This window comes from Anomaloglossus baeobatrachus, chromosome 8 (assembly GCF_048569485.1).
Source record: "Anomaloglossus baeobatrachus isolate aAnoBae1 chromosome 8, aAnoBae1.hap1, whole genome shotgun sequence".
Lineage (NCBI taxonomy): Eukaryota > Metazoa > Chordata > Amphibia > Anura > Aromobatidae > Anomaloglossus > Anomaloglossus baeobatrachus.
This window is the reverse complement of record NC_134360.1, coordinates 70733344-70753334: the sequence shown is the minus strand read 5'-3', so window position 1 is coordinate 70753334 and position 19991 is coordinate 70733344. Positions and strand designations below refer to the sequence as shown.

The 19991-nt window shown below is 45.1% G+C and overlaps 1 protein-coding gene across 2 annotated transcripts in view; it reads left to right on the top strand.

Annotated features, from left to right (window-relative positions):
* GRAP2 (GRB2 related adaptor protein 2) overlaps nt 1-19991 on the top strand; it is a 303601-nt gene that overhangs the window by 62608 nt on the left and 221002 nt on the right. Inside the window, exon 1 of one of the 2 annotated variants that reach the window (XM_075320846.1) lies at nt 6478-6591. The exons of the other annotated variant lie outside the window; for it this stretch is intronic. The gene's annotated coding sequence lies outside the window, so the exon portion shown is untranslated. Of the gene's footprint in view, nt 1-6477; nt 6592-19991 lie in introns of those variants that run through there. 2 annotated transcript variants of the gene reach the window in all.

The following is a 19991-nucleotide window of genomic DNA, read 5'->3' as shown; positions in this document are numbered from 1 at the left end:
ATTTTATCCAAGGTGATTAAAATCCAAAATGCACTGTGACCTAACAATTAATAAAGTATAAATAATTATAAGTGCAACATTGTATATATACCATTCTAAAGGCTGGTAACACACAAAGTGGAATCTATCGCAGTTTTTTTCCACCTAATTTGAGAATAGCATAATATAGAGGCAGTGAACCTGATTGCATCAACGTGTCACTTTCTGCTCTGCTTAATGTAGTTTTGATGAAATCACTGTTTGAGTAGCAGGATAGGTAGTCCAGTCATGAACCCCAACACTTACTGGCAACTTTCTGCAAATGGAGAGTGTGGGAAGAAAGCTGTGTGGGTTATACAGAGCTCAGCATTCAGAGAACTGGTAGAACTACCAGCAACAAATGGAGCAACCAGTAAAGTAAGGGACACGTCGCTAGTCTCTGCCCAGACATCATGCTGCTCTTAGATGGGGTAGCAAAAACCTGTGTGACGATGTTATTGTAGGAAAGCGAGGAACAGGGGCTCCAATACTGTCCCTCATGCTGGGGGTCACTAGTCTATCACTAACCTCAGGGTTACCCCTAATGGTGGAGATGCCTGAGCCACATGCCTGGCTATGCTCCTGACCAGAACTAATCTAATTGCACTCTCCTATCAGGAACGGATGGGGCATGAGTGAAGTGGAAACACAGATAAAGACAGACAAGGGAAAAACAAAACTCTGACACACTGATTATTCACAGAAACAAACAATGAAAGACCAAGGAGAAAAGCAAGAGCAGTAAGGTAGCAACAAAAAGACAACAAGTGTTAATTCCCTGACTGCACACAGCACAATTACCCCAATCACCAGTTAGTCTGGATCACAATATGTCACCAAATCAACTTAGATAAATTATAGCTGGCATAGAAGGAAGGATCTAGCCAGCATATATAGGAGGGGAGCAGATGTGATTTGATCTCACACAACATGTGATCAAAGGAGACTCTCAAACAGACCAGCAGAGATTAAAGGTGGCTTTACACGCTACGAGATCTCATTGGGGTCACGGATCTTGTGACGCACATCCGGCCGCTTTAGCGATGTGGTTGTGTGTGACACCTATGAGCTATTTTGAATCGGCGCAAAAACGTTCAAAATCGCTCATCTGTGACATGCCCCCCTCTTCCCAATTATTGTTGCTGCTGCAGTAACTATGTTGTTTGTCGTTCCTGCGGCAGCACACATCGCTATGTGTGACGCCGCTGGAACGACAAACATCTCCTTACCTGCGTCCACCGGAAAAGGAGGAAGAAGGTGGGCGGCATGTTCTGGCCGCTCATCTCCTCCCCTCCTTTTCTATTGGGCGGCGGTTCAGTGACGCTGCTGTGATGTCGCTGTGAAGCTGAATGAACCGCCTCCTTAGAAAGGAGGCGGTTCGCCGGTCACAGCGACGTCGCAGAGCAGGTATGTGCGTGTGACACTGCCGTAGCGATAATGTTTGCTACGGCAGCGATCACCACATATCGTGCCACTGACGTGGGCGGGTGCTATCGCACGCGACATCGCTAGCTGATGCTAGCAATGTCGCAGCATGTAAAGCGGCCTTAACTCTTGCTAGCCTGCCTATGAACTACCAATCTGTTGGTTGATGCTGATCACAGACATAAGAGAAGTTATCATCCGGAGTGTCAGAATCTGTATTCTGAACAGATCCTGATGCTGCCATGACAGTCATTGATGTTTGTAAAAACCTAAGTGTGACAACCTGGTGACAGATCCCTTTCACATAATAGGCAGTACATACATTTGAGATAATACTTTATATGATGAGCTAAATTAAATCAAATCTTCACTCGTAACATTCCTCATCCTCCAGACATTCATTAAATCCACAGATCTGATTCCAGTTTAGTTTCATTGTTGCCCAGAACAGAATCCCAAAATATCTGCAGCCTATTTATATGATATGTATAAAACATATTGGAGACACATTTTTGTATGCTTTTTGGTCAGTTATGGTGTAAATCTTTGATTTTGGCCATGGAGACCTTCAACGTTTAGTGTGCACCTTATTGTGTGGCCTGCTCATACCAAATTGTGCATTTTTTTTGCAGTCATTGAAGGTTTTTTGATCACTTGCCTCCTCAGGATATTGGTGGCGGCCACTTACGTCTTCTTTCTGCCATGTCCAGAGTCTGCAGCTGGTGTTCCTTTGACTTTGACCTTGTAGACTAATCCTCCAACAGTATCTCTACGATAATAATGTAATGCCATTGTATAGTGTTGTTTGGTTTTCTTGTTTGTACAAGGCAGTGATCTTTTTCAAAATTTTAGACCACTCTCTCGACAACCAAAGAATATTAGTGAATGGGCAAAGATTCCTCAGGAATCTGACAACAGCCGGTGTCTGATTATGAAATCTCTTTATAGCGGGTCATGGCCAGAAGGGTTCTACAAAGAACAATTTCGGTGAAGGAGTTGAATAATTTTGAGAATATAGTAGTCATTTAAAGTGGCAATTTAAGAAACCTCTTATTATATATTGTTCTTGCTTAATTAGTTTATTGTACAAATTAAAATCGTTCTAATATTGCTAATAAAGCTAATATGCAATGGGGGATGGTTGAATATTTTTTATAACTGTACTTCCTCCTCTTCTCACAAATGGCTTGTATTCTATAACAAAGACTCTCATCACCCCATGAATCCCAACACGTTGTTTTTTAACACCAACATCAATGCTTCACATACAAAGTTTATAAACGGCGTGGACTCTCCCATTTTTTCCAAGAAAAATCTTACTGCCTCTACACCCAGATCTTGTGGGATCCGGGTGTAGAGGCTCTCGACGTCAATTGAGACTAGATTGTAACTCGGTTGCCATTCGACCGCTCTCAATACCCTTAGGCAATCTTCTGAGTCTCGTATGTAGGATGGGATTTCTTTCAGGAGTGGGTTCAGCAACCAATGTAAATAGCTGGAAAGTGGTTCTGTTACTGAACCCACCCCTGATACTATTAGTCGACCCAGTGGATTTACCTGTGATTTGTGGATCTTTGGAGCAAAGTACCAGTGTGGTCTATTTGGGTAAGATGGTGATAAACTTTATGCTTTTTTGTTGGATATAGTCCCTATTGTGACTTGTTTAGTAAGAAAGCTTAGCAGTTTTTCTTTTATCTTAGCCATGGGGTCTTCTTTTAATTTAGTGTATACTTTTCTGTCTGCTAGTTGTTTTTGTGCCTCTTGTATATAGTACTCAACAGCACTATGCCCCCCCCCCCCCCCCTTGTCAGCTTTACGTATTACTACGTCTTTCCAGGATTCTAGTGTTTTTATCGCTGATTGTTCTGCTTTTGTCAAGTTGGGAGGCATAGTTGGGTATTTTAGGCACACTATATCACGCAAGACCAGCTTCTGAAAATGGTCGATACAGTTGCCCGGTGTTACTGGTGCGAAAAAATCCGATTTTATTCCACCTTGAAACACAAGAGGAGATACACACAAACATCTACTTAGAAGAGATTATGGATACAAAAGCCCTAGGTCCAATTGGTTTTAATGACAAAAACGATCTGGTCATTTTTTTATGATTTATTTTATGATTTAAACTTCATAAACTTGAGCATCTGATGAGTGGCGTACGCCTCCATGCGCTATTTCAGAAATCGCAGTAATAATAATATATATAAGTTTATATAAAAATTACTGATGCCTTAAAAATTTCGGACAGGTCAAAAATGTGCCTTATTTTTACAGACTGTCCAAGAATTTCTGTACGGATGGCAACTCAGGTATGATGGTGTGGCACAAATGTAAAATAAAACAGAAAAAATGCAACAAGCGCCAATCAACATGAGATATTGAATATATAAACATTGAATATCATTATTTATTACAGCTTTAGTCATGACGGTTCTTAGCACACATTTTGATCAAATTGTGTGAGCCCACCTCAAGGTGATGGTACCCCACATTAAACAACTAAATAAAGCATCTAAGGGGTTAAACTGCTGGGATCGGTTTTGACATCGGGAACGATGTGTAATACAACCCTCCATACTCTGCTGTTCTTGCCCTTAATGTACACTTAGGTTGTTAAGGGGAATCTGTCACCGGGTTTTTGTTACCTAATCTGACAGCAGCATGATGTAAGGGCAGAGATCCTGATTCTAGCAGTGTGTCACTTTCTTGGCTGCTTAGTGCTATTTTGATAAAAGCACTGACTTATGAGCAGGGCATTATAACCAGAGGACTAATAAACCTGCTAAAATATAGTCCTCCATATTGATAAGCTCTGTATAACCCTACCTCCACCACACAATGGCAGCTTTTTGCCTAAGCAGAGTTTACACATAAAGCTGTCTATCAGTGGTGTTGGTGGGGTTATACAGAGGCGAGGATTTAGAGGACTAGTTGGTCAGCAGCAGATAACAGTTTTGAATAAAAACTGCAGAACCCAGTAAAGTAAGTGGCACATTACTGAAAGCATGGTCTCTGCCCCACATCATGCTGCTCTGAGATGCAAAATTCTGCTGACATTTTCCCTTTAAGTGGTAATTATTACCTGGAATTGGAAGTGCATGTGAAAAAATTCAGCATCAGAGATCTTGTGCAAGATACAGACATGTTTATGCTATTGTGTATGCATTCAATACAACAAAAGGCTTATGGCACATTTTGCAATGTAACAGTGGCCCTGCAGTACCATGAGAGCAGAGGCTCACTACCTACTACATTAATAATTTGAAACAAAGAGACACAGGAGTTTTTCAGAATGAAAATAAAAACAGCTTTATTAATATAAAGTATCAAAACCAATATCAATACAAGGTGCAAAAATGTGATTTACAATAAAAGCTGCAAACATATAATGACAGGTGAGGAGAGATGGACAGAGCTTGAACCAGTGCTAGAAGTACACTAACTCTGTACTCCCAAAGTGTCCTCCTAACTATTGGAACAACCAAGTGGCAGAACAGTAAATCCCAGTAGGAGGAGGGGAGCGAGGGCAGGGAGGTCTATATTTGCCAGTCAAAGGAAGCACTGGAACGAGCAGGCGGTAGGAAAGGAACCCCCCCAGGACATCCGACGTACGTTTCGCTACGTTATGTTTCCTTAATCATGGATGGTGCAGGGGTGTACCGGCAGGACCCTTTTATGGGCATATACGCGGTCACATGACCGCCATTCTCGACCAATGTGTTTCTCTAATGCGGCACATGTGTGGCTGTGTAAGGGCCCTTCTATCCACCCCAAACACAGTATCCACAGCTGATGGACAGTTCACAGACACGGTCTTGGGGATAACAGTTGCTTTAATATAGCAGGAAAAAAGCAAATCAATACGGAATATATGTTTCACAGTCTCTCGTGGGTAGGCCACGGCAAATACAGCTTGGAGATGAATGCTGAAGTGCAATTAGGGTACTGGAGCTTTAAGTGCACAATTTGTTTCAGAATTAATACTGGTATGCTTTAGGTTCAGAGTCTCTTGAGTTTAGAGGGTAGATATGATAAGATTGTACAGACCTGGAGTCCTGGGGTTAATTTCACTGCTAGTTCAGACACGTGCAGTACTTGTAAGCAAATGAAGACAGTTGCCCAGCGTGCTACGGGAGCGAACGGCTGGTGCGTGGACAATGGCATGAAAGCCACTAATATTGCAGTGGGGCTGGAGACCCTCAAACTTCCCCAATCTGCGTGCAGTAGGGTCTGGTATATAGTCAGTATGCCCTACTGTCTGAAGAGATGCACAATGTCAGGATAGGAAGCCTTCAGCATATTGGCTGTAAAAATCAGGAAATGATGAAATTCTAGGCCTCGGGCCTAGGAGGAGTCTTGTGGTGAAGAGATTCTCCACATAATGTCTTCCCTCAGAGGAGACTCAGCCAGAACCAGCTCATTCCAGTTGTTTCTAGACAGAGGCTGGAGAATAGCTCCACCTATTGAGCCATGTGACCAACAACTAGCCAATAGGATAACACCCAATGAACACTTCAGATTCTTACAGTTTTCATCAGTAGATGGTGCTAGAACACAACAAATGAAAAATGCTTTACTTATAACATATAGCATAATATTACATATAAGTAGATGTACTTAAAGAAACAGACACAATCTGGACCGGGCCACTACAGCTGCATCGCCCATCACACACACCCACCGCTGACGTCAAGACCCACGTGGGCATCCGGAAACCCCAGCAACCAGGACGCACACGCAGGCCCGGAAGACGCCGCGGCGGGGGCAGGAGGAAGCGATCCAGCCAGGCATGCGCACATCCAACACGGAATGGTCGCAAAGTTACAAAGGGGTAGATAAATAGATACCATTAATACAATAATAAAACAGAAAAGTGACGATTACAGAATAATATACAATCTGGTACACTGTAGAAACATGTTCACACGGGAGAGATTCATTATAATGCATCCATATGGGTGCATAATACGCTGTAACAAACTTTGTCCCACGGGTGCTTCTCATATGCGCTATCTTTATTTTCAGTTACTTAAAGAAACAGACACAATCTGGACCGGGCCACTACATACTCCCCCTCTGAAGGTGAGCCGTCCTCGGCGATTGTGCGAGTGGAGGACTGCTAAGAAAGGAAGGAAATATATATTTAAGGTACAGTAACAATAAGGCAATGAACAAATGCAAAACATGAATGTGGTAGTGCCAATATGAGATAGAGTCTCTTTCCGCAATATACTATCGTCCATATGAAAGGCTCTGGAAAGGCACTTTAGTGGTCCAGTCTATAAGTCCATGGCTGTATACAGAAAATTGTGCAAATAATAAACAAGGTGCTTGGTATTACTCAGGTGCAGAGGCTTAAACATTACTAAACTGACCATCCAGCTAAATAAATAAACACAAGATTATATACTCATGGAAAAGGATATGACCTTTTAGTCTCTGTAGCGGGCTGGAAGTGTTCCTTTTGAGCTTCGCTCTGAACGCCTCAACACTTGATCTTCCTCTTGAGCAGGAAAGATATTGTTTGCTGGCTCAGGTGAAGTTGGCAGAGGAGCAGCAACTGGAGCAGGAACTGGGACGGGAACATATTGATAGCATGGAAGGATAAATTGAGTGTTGTAGAGGGACTCTTCCACAGTAGGTTGTCTGGCTGGTGTTTCCATTGCAGGAATTGGTGTGTAGACCGGCAAGACTTGTGGAGGAGGTGATGACATCACCAGTAGATCCTCTTTGGTGCATAGCTTCATGCGGTTCCTGTGCACTGTCTGTGGGGACATTCCGGGTTTATTCACTTCATAGACATCTGACTCAGGATATGGGATAGCTGTAACTGTGTATGGCTCTGTTTCCCAGAGTGAGTCGAGTTTTCCTGTATGGTGGTACTTCTTTAGCCATACCTTGTCTCCAACTTGAAGTGGGGAAGCATTAGCTCTTTGATTGTAGTTCTCTTCTTGTTGACGGTGAGCTTCACCCATGCGGTAATCAACAATCTGTTGGGCTTCGTGTATTCTTCGCTGATGCTCTGAGACCCAATCAGTTTTTGGCAGGGGATTGATCACGTCAGGGACTTGGATTCCAAGAGAACGATCTTTTGGGAGCTGACCTTGTCTTCCAAACATCAGATAATCTGGCAAGTAGCCTGTAGAACAGTGGACAGTATTGTTGTAGATTTCCACTAACTCGTCAAGCAATTGAGGCCATTCAGCTTGTTTGGTAACAGATGCTGTTCGCAGCATATTGATGAAGGTCTGGTTGACTTTCTCACAGAGGCCATTCCCTTGATGATGATAGGCGGTTGTTCTCAGCTTTTTGCACTCATGGAATTGGCAGAGTTCTTGAAATAATTGTGACTCAAAGGCAGATCCACGATCTGTAAGGACTGCTTCAGGGCAACCGTAATGTCTCACATATTCACGGTAGAAGGTGATAGCTGTAGTCTGAGCTGTAAGGTCTTTTACTGGCACAACAGCAACCCTCTTAGTATAGTGATCCACCATGGTTAAGGCATACGTGTAGCCTGAACGAGTTTGTGCTAGCTTCACATGATCAAGAGCGACTAGCTCGTTTGGTTTCTGAGAATGGATTGGATGAAGAGGAGCTCTGGCATCTTTCTTACCGACTTTGGTGAGGTTGCAAGCTGGACATTCACTACACCAATTTTCTATGTCTGACCGCATCCCAATCCAATAGAAGCGTTGGCTTATGGTGGCTTCAGTTTTGTGCACGCCAAAGTGCCCAGACTGGTCGTGGTAGGCATCAAGAACAATTCTGGCATCTCGCCGTGGGATTAGAATCTGATGTAGCCTTTCACCTGAAACCGGGTCTAAGGTATTGCGTAGGATCAAGCCCTTTTGAATGAAGAGTCTTTTGCGCTGTCTCCAGAGACGATTAAGCTCAATATCAGGACATCTTCTGCGTCATCTGAAAGGTATTCTCCCAGTAGTCAGGTAATCATAGATCTCACCTAGGACACGAGACTCATTTTGAAGAGTTTTCCATCTCGATGGATCTTGGAATAGGTCAGGTTTCTGTGGAGAAACATCATCAGTTTGTGTAGCAGCAACAGCATTTTGTGTAACAAACCTTTGATAGAAGGGAGGCATCTCAACATCTTCCCACAGATCTTCCTCAGGAGGCTCTTCTCCTTCGGGCAAACTGGATAACATATCAGCATTGATGTTGATCTTGCCACTACGATACTTAATATCAAAGCAGAAATTCGCTAATCTTGAAGCGCATCTCTGTTCAAGAGCACCTAGCCGTGCAGTATGGAGATGAGCGAGAGGATTATTGTCCGTGTAAACGGTGAAGGGTGTAGCAGCGAGGTAATCTTTGAACTTCTCTGTGACTGCCCACACAAGAGCTAGCAGCTCTAACTTGAACGAACTGTAATTGCTATCGTTTTTCTCTGCACGTCTCAAGCTACGGCTGGCATATGCAATGACTCTCTCTTTGTCACCCTGGACTTGTGATAGTACCGCTCCGAGGCCTTGGTGGCTGGCATTCGTGTAGACACGGAAAGGATGATGGTAGTCAGGGTACGCCAGAATTGGAGGTGAAGTCAATAGACTTTTCAACATCTGAAAGGCAGTTTCTTGTCGCTCAGACCAATTAATTGGAAGTCTTCTGTCGTAGTTTTCTCTAGGGAAACCTCGTAGGAGCTCTGTAAGGGGTTCTGCTATTTGCGCAAAATGAGGTATGAAGCGGCGGTAGTAGCCCGCAAAACCTAGGAAACTTCTGATTTCTTTGACGGTTCTTGGGGTGTTCCAGTTGTTCACAGCTGAGATCTTTTCAGGGTCAGGCTGGATACCTTCGGCACTTACAACATGACCCAGGTAGTTGACTTTTGGCTTGAGCAGATGACACTTTGACGGTTTTAGTTTCAGGCCATGTTCAATAAGTACCTGGAATACTTCTGCAAGGTGGCATAGGTGGTCTTCATAAGTGCAAGAGTATACGACAACATCATCAAGATATAACAGAATGCTCTGGAAGTTGAGGTGACCAAGATATCTTTCCATGAGTCGCTGAAATGTAGCAGGGGCGTTGCATAACCCAAACGGCATACCGTTAAACTCAAAGAGTCCCATTGGGGTGGTGAAAGCTGTCTTCTCTCTATCCTCAGGAGCCATGGGTACTTGCCAGTAACCACTGGTTAAATCAAGAGTGGAGAAGTATGCAGCTGAGCCAAGAGCGGTGATGCATTCTTCAATCCGTGGAAGAGGATAGGCATCTTTGTGTGTAACATTATTCAACTTTCGGTAGTCGACACAAAATCTGATGTTACCATCCTTTTTCTTCACCAGGACGATGGGTGCAGCCGATGGGCTTTGACTTTCTCGTATGACTTCAGAATCTTTCATCTCTTTTAACAGCTTCTTTACTTGTTGATAGTTAGCAGGAGGTACTGGACGATGTCTTTCTTTGATAGGAGGATGATCAACTGTGTTGATCTTGTGCTGGATCAGAGTAGTCTTGCCGAAGTCAAGGGGGTGTTTGCTGAAAGCTTGGCTGTGTCACTTAGCAAGTTTAGTTACACCATTGATGTATTCGATAGGAGTGTTAGCATCTCCAACATTAAGTTCATTCCACCAGAAGGTAGTGGGTGTATTAGAGCCTTTGGGAGTGGCTTTTAATGACTTTTGATGAGCAAGTGTCTCTTCATCTATGATGTCTTCTGGATCAAGACTATACAGTTGAGCAACTGAATTAAACTTGTATAGCTCGATAGGAATATCACTTAGGTTGACTAGCCGTACCGGTACTCTACCGTTTGAGACGGTGACAATACTTCTGGCAACTTTTACCAGGGGCTGTCCTTCAATCTGGATGGAGTCAAGAAGAGCTACATAGTCCTCATTGTCAATTCCTGGTCGAGCTCGACACCAGACTAGAGTCTCGCTGTTGGCTGAGAGGGTAACTGTTCGTGCGTCGGTGATTCGAACACGGCAGATCTTAACTTTTCATGTTGGCAAACTTCTGTTGGGCGCAGAGCACTTTGATAGTCCGCTGAACAGCTTGCCTGTAAAGGTAAGAAGCAGAAGGGAGAGAAGCATGCAAGGCAACGAGCAATTCAGTAAACACATGGCGAATGACATTCATGCCTAACACTACTGCTGTTGTATCTCCCTCAGCCTCAGTAACAATTACACCTTGACCTGGTAACTTGTGATCACCAATTTGGATTGTGGGTTCCCAGTAGCCTAGCTGGGAAATAGGTTGACCATTACTTGCAATTAAGTCTAACTTTGCTTTACCCACTGGATTCAGGAGATCAAAGTCCCAATTCTTTTCAAAGGCTCGTCGCTCAATTGTGGTGACTTGTGAACCAGTGTCCACTAAAGCTTCTAGAGGTACACTATCGATCCATATGGTTATATACGGGCATTTGGAGATGAACCGAGAAATCCATTGTGATTGTCCCTTTGGGCCCTTGTATTCACCTCCTGAGGGATGGCCCTTGGCCTCGGGGGTGTCCCGTTTAACTTATAACATTGATACTTGTAGTGCCCAAGACGCTCACAATAAGTACAGTACACACAATCACCAGATGGAGGCCTTCCAGGAGGGGGCCTATCAGGACTTGACCTACTAGAATGTGGCTCTTGGGACAATGTCCGATTTACAGATGATTCACCTGATGCAGGGGGTTGGCCTTTTAGCTCCTTTAAGGCTTGGCATATGGATTCAAGGACTTGGACAAGTGCATCCGTGGTAGGAGGTGCATGAATGAGAGTAGGGGCTTGCACAGACTGTGTGGCCTGCATAGGGGAAACAGGTGAAAGAGGAGATACAGTAGAAGTTCCAGCAGCAAGGTCTGAGGAACGAGGCGCAAGAGCATAGTTGGTACAAGGTGAGTCAGTACCCACTACTCGCAGGGCTAGAGCTTTAAAGTCTAAGAAAGTCATGTTTGGATTTTGTGCTGCTAGCATGTGGAGTTGACTTTGTATTAGCCTGGAGTCTACACCTTCTATGAATCTGTTGGTGATTATGTTTTCTGCAGCAGCAAGATCTATAGTGTCTATTTGCTGTAAGGCCCTGTATGCAGACTGAAGGGCTAGTGCGTAGTCCCTAAGAGTCTCACCTGGTCCCTGACGTCTGTTGTAAAATTTGAGACGAACCTCGGTGGGTGATTGGCGTTCAAATTCTTTTCTCAGGCGGGTAAGGATCTGTTCTACATTGGTTTTCTCAGTAGATGGCCAGGAACGGACTTCCTCAGCAGCTGGTCCATCAAGTTGTCCCAGGAGAAGTTGTACCTGCTGATGGGGAGAAAGTGAGAAAAGCTCAAGAGTATGCATCATCTTTTCTTTGAACCCAGCAAGTGTATCAGGATCTCCTCTGTAGCTTGGGAGACTAGAGGTTCCAATGAAGAATGGCATGCCGGTAGCCATGACAGGGGCTGGAACTGGGTTGGCGGCATTAGCCCGTTCCACTGGAGCACTAGCTGATGAGGATGATGATACAGAGTTAACAGACTCGGCCTGGCCATTATGAAGAGGTTCAGACATTTTGGTGATGATGCAAGTTGTTACGGTTGCTGTGGCTCTGGAGACTATGTCCGGATTTCTTGCTACTGCACATGTGCAAGCGCTGGAGACTAAGTCCTATCTTGGAGCCATTGCACATGTGCGGGTGACATCATCGCTGACACGAGGTCACATGTCTCTGACACCTTCTAAGCTGATTGGCCACTGGTCATGTGCTTGTGACACGTGGTCACATGTCTGACACCTTCTATGCCGATTGGTCGCTGGTCATGTGCTTGTGACGCTTTGCTCGGTGATAGGCCAGCGTGACGTCATTGCTGTCATTCTGGCAGCGGATTGGCTCTGGTGTCCTCCATCTTGGATGAGGCACAGAGTCTATATAAGACCCTGACGCCCGGCGCTCAGTCCTCTTGGTTCATGCATGAGGGTAGACGCCCTGTGCACGTCCCTCTAGGCATCTCTCTGACTATGTTAGGTGAGCGCTACTGGCAGGGTAGCGTTCTTATACCTTACAGCTTCGGCTGCAGTCCGTATCCTTACCTCTTAGTAGAGCGGACATAGGCAGGTGCCTGAGGCACATGGTCTGGCTGGGCCTTCTTATTCTACTCGTAGGTGGACGTTGCCACTAGGGTAACGTTCCTTATACTGCGTCTGGCAGTTGTTCGTATCTTCGCACACTAGGGGAGCGAACAGAGGTAGGAGCTTTGTGTGGCTTATGCTGCTGTCCGTCTCTTTTGCACCACTAGAAGAGCGGACCTAGGCAGGTGCCATATCTAGTGGTTCGTGTCCTCGCACACTAGTGGAGCGAACGCAGGTAGGAGCTTTGTGCGGCTTACGCTGCTGTCCGTCTCCTGGCACCACTAGAGGAACGGACCTAGGTAGGTGCCATTTCACACTCACTGCTTTTGTCTCTGTGATCTTTAACAGAGACCATTCCACACACCCTCCAAGTAAGGGAGGAATTGCTTTATTTTCTAATTGTATTCCTCTGTGAGTTTAACAGAGGTATTGCACTCTGCACTTGTGCTATTATTTTTTACAGTGGCACACTTATATACCCCTTATCCTCTGCCATAGTCTGCAGCAGAGTCTTTGCATGGTGGACCCTGACTGTCTGACATTCCTTTAGGTTTTATTATCAGACAGCCCCCCCGTAACACAAGTACTGTCTCTTTAAGAATAATGACACTGTAGCTTTAAGGGATGCACTGTTATGCACCAACACAGTCTCTGAGATGGAAGGCTCCCCCTCTTGAAAATAGCACTGCGGTGAATGAGGATTTGCACTTATTTGAGTAACTTGAAAGGCAGCAGCGTAGAAGAGCTGGTGCAGGTGCTGTTAACCCCAGCATGAAACAGGAAACAGTCTTTGGCAGTATTCACTGGCAAGATAGAGGTTAATGAGCAATGCTGAGACTTGTAGTGCAGTAAGAGAAGATAGGCACAGAGGAATGATCCTGTTCGTGACGCCAAATTCGACCTTTGTAAGGGCCCAGATGTTCCCTGCTATCCACCCCCACACAGTATCCACAGCTGATGGACAGTCCACAGTCACGGTCTTGGGGATAACAGTTGCTTTAATATAGCAGGAACAAAGCAAATCAATACGGAATATATGTTTCACAGTCTCTCGTGGGTAGGCCACGGCAAATACAGCTTGGAGTTGAATGCTGAAGTGCAATTAGGGTACTGGAGCTTTAAGTGCACGATTTGTTTCAGAATTAATACTGGTATGCTTTAGGTTCAGAGTCTCTTGAGTTTAGAGGGTAGATATGATAAGATTGTACAGACCTGGAGTCCTGGGGTTAATTTCACTGCTAGTTCAGACACGTGCAGTACTTGTAAGCAAATGAAGACAGTTGCCCAGCGTGCTACGGGGACCGGACGGCTGGTGCGTGGACAATGGCATGAAAGCCACTAATATTGCAGTGGGGCAGGAGACCCTCAAACTTCCCCAATCTGCGTGCAGTAGGGTCTGGTATATAGTCAGTATGCCCTACTGTCTGAAGAGATGCACAATGTCAGGATAGGAAGCCTTCAGCATATTGGCTGTAAAAATCAGGAAATGATGAAATTCTAGGCCTCGGGCCTAGGAGGAGTCTTGTGGTGAAGAGATTCTCCACATAATGTCTTCCCTCAGAGGAGACTCAGCCAGAACCAGCTCATTCCAGTTGTTTCTAGACAGAGGCTGGAGAATAGCTCCACCTATTGAGCCATGTGACCAAGAACTAGCCAATAGGATAACACCCAATGAACACTTCAGATTCTTACAGTTTTCACCAGTAGATGGTGCTAGAACACAACAAATGAAAAATGCTTTACTTATATGTAATATTTTGCTATATGTTATAAGTAAATGTACTTAAAGAAACAGACACAATCTGGACCGGGCCACTACAGCTGCATCGCCCATCACACACACCCACCGCTGACGTCAAGACCCACGTGGGCATCCGGAAACCCCAGCAACCAGGACGCACACGCAGGCCCGGAAGACGTCGCGGCGGGGGCAGGAGGAAGCGATCCAGCCAGGCATGCGCACATCCGACACGGAATGGTCGCAAAGTTACAAAGGAGGTAGATAAATAGATACCATTAATACAATAATAAAACAGAAAAGTGACGATTACAGAATAATATACAATCTGGTACACTGTAGAAACATGTTCACACGGGAGAGATTCATTATAATGCATCCATATGGGTGAGCCACGCCCATGAAAATCAATAGGTCGAGAACGGGAAGGAGGTGGCAAATTTCCAAATCCATAAGCATACGCAAATCTGTTCCTGGGGTATTGGGAGAGGGACATTTTTGCGTGCGGGCCTCAGACCATGTGCAAATGTGCCTCCGCCATATTGATGATTTGTTTATTATTTGGCAGGGCACAATGGAGGACCTCGGATCATTCATGGACTCACTTAACACTAACACCAAAAATATTAAGCTGACATACAAGACTAGCACGCGTAAAATCGATTTCTTGAACGTCAGTTTTGAGGTAGACCATACTGGCCTGCTTCAGACTGACGTCCATAGGAAAGAAACAGCTGTGAATTCTTTGCTTTATGCCACGTCAGCACATAATGCATCCACAATACAGGCCATCCCGGTTGACCAATACCTCAGGGCAAGGCGGATCTGCTCCACGGAGGAGAGATTCGAGGGACAGGCCAGTGACCTACGGAATAGGTTTCTTCAAAGAGGTTACAGCCATAGATCAGTTAAGCGGGGCTATAATCAGGCTAAGCATACCCCCCGCAGTCAGCTCCTGCGGAACTTTAATACTAGACCCAATGAACAGGGTAATCAGCCCTTCCGATTCATCACCTTTAATTCAGAATGGGACACTATGCGGGGCATTCTGACCAAATACTGGCCCATTCTGCAGACAGAACCAGGTCTGTCCCCCAACCTTCCCGAGCGACCTCTGATGACCCCCAGACGTGCCAGAAACCTCAAAGACCAACTCGTCCACAGCCATTATGCGCCTAAACCTAAAGGGCTATTCGGACATAATCGTCCGATTAAGGGGTCGTATCCATGCGGCCACTGTCTCGCTTGCAGCAATGTCTCTCGCTGTTCCACATTTACATCAAGTGACGGAACACATGAATTTAACATCAATCACTATATCTCATGCGGAAGCTCCTATGTGGTGTATTACCTGACATGTGGGTGCTCTAAAATATATGTCGGACTTACTTCACATGAACTTCGAGTGAGGGTTAGGGAACACGTGAGAGACATTGCTGCGGCGAGGGTGGCGGTGGATGTTACCTCTTTATAGACCCTACCGAGACATTTTCGTCAATATCACAACTATGACGCTGGGTCTCTGAGGGTACGTGGCATTGATCTGGTACATGGGGGCATCAGAGGGGGCAACACAAAGAAAGTGTTCGCCCAGAGGGAAGCTAGGTGGATAGTGACGCTTGACACCCTGAGCCCTAAGGGCTTGAATGAAAATTTGAGGTTTTCCTCCTTTTTATAAATTTTCCATGCCATCATTCCTGTATCGGCGGGTACACATGGACGTGCATAGTTATTTTTTGTGCACATTCATGTCTACAGACGTGTTTATGTCTTGGAAATACCCCTTGTTTTTAATAGTTTTTTATTCTGTGCATTTCTTCTGTTAATTTATTCAATTATTTTTTCACCCGGCTGTGCCCTTTATGCTTATGGATTTTGAAATTTGCCACCTCCTTCCCGTTCTCGACCTATTGATTTTCATGGGAGTGGATCACCCAGATGCATTATAATGAATCTCTCCCTTGTGAACATGTTTCTACAGTGTCCAGATTGTATATTATTCTGTAATCGTCACTTTTCTGTTTTATTATTGTATTAATGGTATCTATTTATCTACCTCCTTTGTAACTTTGCGACCATTCCGTTTCGGATGTGCGCATGCCTGGCTGGATCGCTTCCTTCTGCCCCTGCCGCGGTGTCTTCCGGGCCTGCATGTGCGTCCTGGTTGCTGTGGTTTCCGGACGCCCACGTGGATCTTGACGCCAGCGGTGGGTGTGTGTGATGGGCGATGCAGCCACGCATGAGCTGCATTACAGAAACACATTGGTCGAGAATGGCGGTCATGTGACCGCATATATGCCCATAAAAGGGCCCTGCCGGTATACCACTGCACCATCCATGATTAAGCAAACATAACGTAACGAAACGTACATCGGATGTCCTGGGGGGTTCCCTTCCTACCGTCTGCTCGTTCCAGTGCTTCATTTGACCGGTAAATATAGACCTCCCTGCCCTCGCTCCCCTCCTCCTACTGGGATTTACTGTTCTGCCACTTGGCTGTTCCAATAGTTAGGAGGACACTTTGGAAGTACAGAGTTGGTGTACTTCTAGCACTGGTTCAGGCTCTGTCCATTTCTCCTCACCTGTCATTATATGTTTGCAGCTTTTATTGTAAATCACATTTTTGCACCTTGTATTGATATTGGTTTTAATACTTTATATTAATAAAGCTGTTTTGATTTTCATTCTGAAAAACTCCTGTCTCTCTTTGTTTCATATTGTGTATGCATGTGTAGGTCATTTGTTTGGCATGTATTCTACAGTATATATTATTGGTGTGTACAGCATTTGACCTGTTTTTATATGGCATTTGTGTCACATTCATTATTATTATTATTATTAATAATAATAATAATAATAATAATAATTCATTGCATGCATCTGTGCCGCCCCTGCAGCAGTCGAACTGCTCGGATCCGGGGTCGCTGTGGCTCGAGGGTCTCCGGACCCGGGGGCTTGTGGCCACTTTGAAATGTAAAGGGGGAAGGAATATTTACAAGGGAGAGTTTGTGACGCCACCCGTGGTTTGCGGAAAGGGGAGTTCCGCCGCTGCCAATGGGAGTACCCAGGGGAGATGGAGCGGGGCAGCCAGATGATGTTCCCTCCACGGGTAGGGGAGACCCAGGGACTCAGAAGGATAGGTGGAGGGTAGCGTGGTGCGGGCTGGGCAGGCTGGCAGGATGCGGGGAGAGCAGTGTACTCACTCAGGCTGTGTGGATGTTGGTGCAACCATTAAGCAGACTCTGACACAGAAGTAAACCAAGTCTCTGGGTGACACTCTGCGGAGCTCGTCTGGGAATCCGTCCCCGCTAGTACTGCTTAGTGGTCTAGAGCCTGCCTCCATGCACAATTTTGTAGATTTTCCTAAGTGACCCTTCGGCCTGAAGCTGTCGGGGTCCCGCTCCCTATAGTGGTATAATGGAGCTGTGCTCTCTATGGCTGACACTTGTGATTTCTGGAGGCCGCATAAGCTGGAAAGCACTATCCCCCTCATTGTGTTGGTGCCTTCAATTTCTGAGCTCTTGGGGAAAGTTCATAAAGAGACTATCCTCCACAGGTGAATTATCAGGTTGCGTGAAGCTACTCCCTGATCTAGGGTCCTTTACCCTGCCGTGCTCGGTACCGGTCCGGTTACTGGACTTTTTTTGGTGCCGACCGTTCTCCAAAACTAAGTCTGGGCACCCTTCTCCAATACCCTGCGACCGGGTCTCCAACTCCTCCAGTCCCAGACCACCATCCGCGACCTAACCAATGTCACCCAGGGAGCTACAACTCCCCCTGCTCCTCACTCTTTGGGAGCTACTATGGTTCTGACTATATCCCTCCCACCAGTCTGCCTGACCCCTAGGCGGATGGCCCTTTTACAGCTAGACCATCCACTGGTGTGCCTGACAGGGTGTGGTGGGAGGTGTGGCTAGGATGTGAATGCTGATGTGAGCAATACCAGAGTTAGGATCCCAGAACCATGGAGGATGAGTTCTGAACCATAAGAGAAAGGAGTGCAGTTCCCTGTGACACCCTGATAAAGTCAGGGGCATCACATTCCCCCTTAATTAAGCGTAGCTCGTCCCTGAGCTACAGGACACACAGAGGGATTTATTTTTGGTTCAAACTGAAAAAGAATAACAGGTTATGCATAATTATTCATCCCGCGTAGGGGAGGCAATACTCTTGAATGTTACTAAACTAAGAGGATGAGTTCTGTACCATAAGAGAAAGGAGTGCAGTTCCCTGTGACACCCTGATAGTCAGGGGCATCACACATCTACATAGAAATGGTGTGTATGGCATTTACAGCATACATCCTATATAGAAAAAAAATATGTCCAGCATTTTTGGCAGGTCCTGGCTTTTCTTCTCATCTTCTGGATTTGGACCCTTCCGGTGCACCCCGACTTATACCAGGAGTGCCACAATATCTCATTTGCAGCATTTAGAACTTGTGTCTTATGTTTATGTAGTGTGTGTGTGTGTGTGTGTATGTATGTGTGTACGGTGTATGTGTGTGTATGTGTGTTTGTGTGTGTGTGTGTGTGTGTGCGTGTATGTGTCGCATGTACTGTATATTTAATTGTGTGCACTCTGTGTCCTGTGTGTGATTGGTGTATGCAGCATTAGTCCCATTGTTGGAAAGAGGTCCATTTCTCCCAGATTTTGCCTCTAGTTTGCAATGAGTTAGTTCTCAACTATTAGTTTCCTCTTCATATAATCATACAGCTGAAGAAGGGTTAACTAATACAGTTTCTGCATTAGACAGGTGCCCGTGCTGCTGCTAATGGCTTTGGATATGTGCCAGCTGGTGAAATGTTTTGTAAAATCAATTAAACCGCATTTTACAAGCTGTTTCCACCCTTTCGAGAGACTGGCGCTGCTTGGCTGGCACATACAGCTTGGACGACATACTTGACCTCAATTATTCCCAGTGGTATTACATGGTCAAACTGAAAACAAAGCAATTCATTTGAACAGATGTCAGCAAATAAAGGTATCTCGGCCGCTATCCAGACTGAAAAAGGAACGGTCATTTGAGAGAAATCACCAAGAAACGGAATAACATTCCACTGCATTATAGTAGAAGTGGAAAGCCCTTCTAATATTGTACCTTTTTAGGCTTAACCTTTTATTTGTAGAGTTCCGTTATGACATCAGATCTGCAGAATATGTATTTGTCGAGACATAAGCATCTGTCACAGTTGTTTGGCTTTTCTCAATTTCTCATTTATATGTGTTTGTCAGCTTGTTCAAAGTTAGACCTAACAATGGCCAAGAACACATTGTACCTGTCAGGCTTTGGAATCCAAAAGTCTTGATGTTTTTACCTACTGGCACCCAATGAACACCAAGGTGCCAATTACAGAAAAAAAGAACACATTGACAAGACTTTGGGTTTATTTCAAATAAGTGAGACATGACAGGACAGAGACAAAGCTTTGACACTATTCTGTTATTCGTAGTGTTTGCCAAGAAAGTGTAACTACTCTCTATTGATTTACTTAGATATTGTCACGATTCCTCTGTGCAGAGCATTTTGCCTTTGGAGATGCTCTGCTGCGCTTTCCTGAGTTACTGAGCTAGCAACCTGATTGACAGCGTAGGATTCCATGTTGGTGCTGATCTCTCAGGTGTTCCACCTTCCTGGTAATTGCTCAGGCTTCTTTACTGAGCATGCTCACCTAGAACCTTGCCAGTTGTATTTTCTGGTTCTGCAGTTGTGCTGTTGGCTTGTGTCTCTGTTAGTGTTCTGA